The sequence below is a fragment of the Oratosquilla oratoria genome, chromosome 3, assembly GCF_046742065.1.
Source record: "Oratosquilla oratoria isolate Oo_2021 chromosome 3, ASM4674206v1, whole genome shotgun sequence".
Classification (NCBI taxonomy): Eukaryota; Metazoa; Arthropoda; class Malacostraca; order Stomatopoda; family Squillidae; genus Oratosquilla; species Oratosquilla oratoria.
This window is the reverse complement of record NC_134779.1, coordinates 84,915,618-84,920,617: the sequence shown is the minus strand read 5'-3', so window position 1 is coordinate 84,920,617 and position 5,000 is coordinate 84,915,618.

Here is a 5,000-nt window from a genome sequence, read left to right as displayed (position 1 = left end):
TAGAAGGATTGTGGCCATATTCATTTGCCAAGTCGATGATACGAACACCACGCTCATGCTTCGCTATAATTTCATGCTTATCTTCCATCGATATCATTTTCTTAGGCTTTTTCTTTTCACCACCTTTGTCTTTAGCCTTGGGACCCATGGTTGATAACAAAATAAGGGTATATAATCCAAAATAAAACAAAACACAGGCACAAAACACAATAATAATAATAATAATAATAATAATTCCTTTATTCCAATTTTCATTGGGTATTCTTTACATTATTTACAATATTCACAAGAGCATTACATAGTGATACATATTTTTGTACACATAAAACATGAAGGTAAAAACTAAAGACTTTATAATAGTACAAAATGATATAAGCTTAAAAACTTGTATTAGCAGTGCTTATCAACGCAAGAACATGGAGGTAAAAAAAAAAAAAATAAAAAAATAAAAAAAAAAATCACAATGTTACAAAATCGAATATGCTTAAAAACCTTGTGTTACTTTTGCATATTATACGCTAACAAATGTTTGCTGACTTACATTTGATTATCTAGAAAATATTTACGCAACCTATCTTTGAACACATTTATTGATGTTATGTCTCTAATAGCGATAGGGAGTTTATTCCATGTCTTAGGCCCTCTTACAGGTATCATTCTTGTGCCTATTTCAGTATTAACCCGATGAACATAGAGATTCTGTCTTTGCCTTGATGGCCTATCTCTTGTTATTCTGATGTCGAAGATATTTCTATACAACCATTCGGGGAATCTCTTTTTTAATATTTTAAATATAAACATACATATATCAAATGAACACTTATTTTCTATTTTGAGCCAATTCAAACGTTTAATCGCGGGTGAGACGTGGTCGTATTTACCTATTCCCCCTACAGCAACTCTAGCAGCAAAGTTTTGTAATTTTTGTACTCTTTCAATCTGGGTTTTATTAGCTGAGCCCCATATATTTGAGCAATAATTTATTATGCTGAGTACCAGTGCGTCAATTACCATAACTCGCGTTTCATAATCAAGACAATCCTTTATTCGTGTGAGGTACATAAGTATCCCCGTGACTTTCTTATGTATATGATCTATGTGACTATCGAAAGACAAATATTGGTCCATATACACCCCCAGATTCTTAACTACTTTTACAGGTTTAATGACTGAGCCGTTAAAATTTATAATTGTGTCTTCTGGTATTCTTGATATATACTGCCTAGAACCTACAAACATACATTGAGTTTTCTTTTCGTTTAATAGCAGTCCGTTAATATGGAAATAGGTTTTAACCCTTAGCAGTATATTTTCAGCTTTTCTTATCAACTCGTCTAAGCCTTCAATATTTCCTGTCATTATGATTTGCGTATCGTCAGCGTATTGAAAAACTAAAGTGTTAGGAAGTGATTTGGAGAGATCGTTTACATAAATAGAGAATAAAATTGGTCCCAGGATAGACCCTTGTGGGACACCAAAGTTTATGCTTTGTAAATTTGATGTGACTTTTCCTAAACGAACTGCTTGCAATCTATTAGATAAATAATTATCTATCCAAGTAGGGTCTATACTAACTTCCACACATTTCCTAAGCAAAGTATCGTGATGTACGCTGTCAAAAGCTTTAGATAGATCAAGAAGAATAAGGAGGGAGATTTGTTTGTTGTCAATGTTATGGAAAAGAGTATCGGTAACTTTCAGGAGAGCTGTTTCTGTAGAGAGCTTTGAACGGAAGCCGTGTTGTGAGTTTACTAAGAGTTTATTGGACTCGAGGAATGAAGCTAGCTGCTTGGCTTCTACCTTTTCTAGAATTTTAGATAGGACGCAAATTAGAAAAATTGGCCTATAATTATTTATATCAGCATTATTTCCACCTTTATGAATTGGAATGACATGAGTTGTTTTCCATATGTCAGGGAAAGTGTTGGTTACAATTGACGTATTGATAATTAAAGTAATATAAAAGGCAAGTACAGGTAGTGAGTCACGGATAAAACGCACAGGTATTTCGTCAAAGCCATAAGAACCAGCAGTCAGGTCAGTAATTTAAATGACATGTATAACAATCTAACTGATCTAATTATTAATGCACAAAATACATTTATCCCCCTAAAGTCAATACGGAAAAATAGTAATACTCCCAAATGGATGACGGACAGATTGAAACATGAGATCGGAATGAAAAGAGGACTTTACGTAAAAATGAAAAACGGGGAATCACACCTTAGATCAAGATATAACGAAATGGCAAAGCTGGTTAAAAGGAATACACGTTCAGCGAAACGTAATTTTGAAATCAAGGTTGCCAGTCAAGCAAAATCCAACCCAAAGGGTTTCTTTCACCTCTATAGAACAAAAAATAAAGAAAGAATAGGACCAATTAAAAACAATGAAAATGTCATGATTGAATCAGAAGAAAAAATGAGTGAGGAGTTTAACAATTATTTTCTATCGGTATTTACTGATGAGAGGTTAGATAAAGTACCTGACTGCGATCCGATTTTCAGAGGGGATGAAGAAAGTAGTCTAACTAATATCAGCATTAGTAAAGAGGAAGTAGTCAAGCAGATTGACAGACTTAAAGCTACAAAATCTCCGGGTCCAGACGAAATTTTTCCAAGAATGCTTAAAGAGTGTAAATTTGAAATCTGCGACCAGTTAACTGAAATATTCAATAAATCGGTAGACACTGGTTCTGTTCCAACTGCTTGGAGGCAGGCAAACGTTGTTCCTGTTTTTAAGAAGGGAGATAGATCGTCTATATGCAACTACAGGCCAATCAGTTTGACATCGGTTATAGGAAAAATGCTTGAATCAATAATAGTAAATAGACTCAGAGAACACATTGAAGGGCATAATTTAATTCGTGTTTCACAGCATGGTTTCTCCAAGGGTAAGTCATGTGTGACTAATCTTCTATCCTTTTACACTAAGGTATATAAGGCGGCAGACAACAATGAAAATTACGATGTTATTTACCTTGACTTTAGCAAAGCGTTCGACAAAGTGCCACACCAGAGACTACTAAATAAAATCAAAGCCCATGGCATAGGAGGAAAAGTGTTAGAATGGATTAGAGCTTGGATTAGTAACAGAAAGCAACGGGTCACCATAAATGGAATAAAATCTAGGTGGGGCAATGTTACTAGCGGGGTTCCCCAGGGCTCGGTTTTGGGTCCCTTGTTGTTCATTATGTATATAAACGACTTGGACGAAGGGTTAAATAGTGATGTTAGTAAGTTTGCGGACGACACTAAAATAGGACGCCTAATTGACGCCCAGATTCTGCAGGATGACCTTAATAAGCTGTTAACATGGTCGGTGAAATGGCAAATGAACTTCAATATCTCTAAGTGTAGCGTGTTAAACGTAGGGCTACACAACCCCGAAAATAGATACAACTTAGATAACACGTTTTTAAAAAAATCTGAGTGCGAGAGGGACTTGGGAGTTCTGGTGAGTCCGGACCTTAAAACCAGGAAGCAGTGTATTAGCGCCAGAAATAAAGCTAACAGAGCATTAGGCTTCATTGCTAGGACGGTAACGAATAGAAGTGCAGAGGTAATTATTAAACTCTACCTAGCGATAGTTAGACCCATCCTTGACTATGCGGTACAGTTTTGGTCTCCGTCCTACAGAATGGACGTAAATTCATTAGAATCAGTACAGAGAAGAATGACCAAAATGATACAAGGACTCGGAAATTTGCCTTACGAAGAGAGGCTTAGGCACCTAAACTTACACTCTCTGGAAAGACGCAGAGTGCGGGGTGATCTAATAGAAGTGTTCAAGTGGATCAAAGGCTATAACAAGGGTGATGCAAACAAGGTCATCATAATAAAACAACAGGGCAGGACTCGCAGTAATGGGTACAAACTGGACAAATTTAGATTTAAGAAGGAAATAGGCAAGAATTGGTTTACTAATAGGGTGGTCGATGAATGGAATAAACTTAGTAACCATGTAGTAAGCGCTGAAACTATCAGTTGTTTTAAAAAACGATTAGACAACTTTATGGATGGGGATGACAGGTGGTGATGGATACGGAGCTGCCTAGTGTAGGCCTTATGGTCTTTTGCAGTCTCCTTTATTTCTTATGTTCTTATGTTCTAATCGCTGAGCTCTTTAACAGTTAAAATTACGGTTTCACAATCTACGGGAGTAGGTTTAAAATCATTTTTTACATCGATAACAGTATTTTGTGATCCACCTTGTATGTCTATATTAGCCGTATTTTCATTTAATCCCTCTTGTGTTTTCTGATAGGTTACTCTACCTACATTTGCAAAAAAATTATTCAGGTCTTCCGCCCTTTTCGACAGATCTTCGTCATCGATTTGGCATGAGTTGCTTCTACTATCTGGCAACATTTGTTTAACTACATTCCACGTACCAGAAATGCTACCTTTATTGTCGTTAAAAGACGACTCCTACTCAGCTGTTTTTTCCCATTTGCTATGCTATTTCTAACTTGTATCTTTTTAGTTTGCAAAGAATTTCTATATCTATTTAATTTCAAGTTTTTTTGTAACTCATCTCTTTCTTTCATTACACTTCTGATGTCATCTGTTAACCATGGGGCAGGTGGGCGGGTTAACTGTCTAGTAACCAAAGGTGCACAAGTATCAAGACTACTTCTAAGAACATTAGTGACTATACTGGCCTGTATACTAACGTTGTCCGTATCTAGAATAGTATTTAAAGTACACGTTTTGTCTAATAATAAATTACACAGCGTATTTTGACTGTAGTTTGCAAGAGTTCGAAAAGTTCTAATTATAGGGGTACGTTTAGGCTTTTTGATATCCAGATTAATGGTTATCATTTCATGGTCTGCAACAGGACTAGGTATTACGTCGAAAGCATGGATCATTTCTGTCCTGTTGGTAATCAAAAGATCAATTAAGGTGGCAGATGTTGACGTTATCCTAGTCGGCATATCTATAACTTGGTTCAATTTAACATTGCGCACTATTTTCCCCATATGGTTTTCTATATTT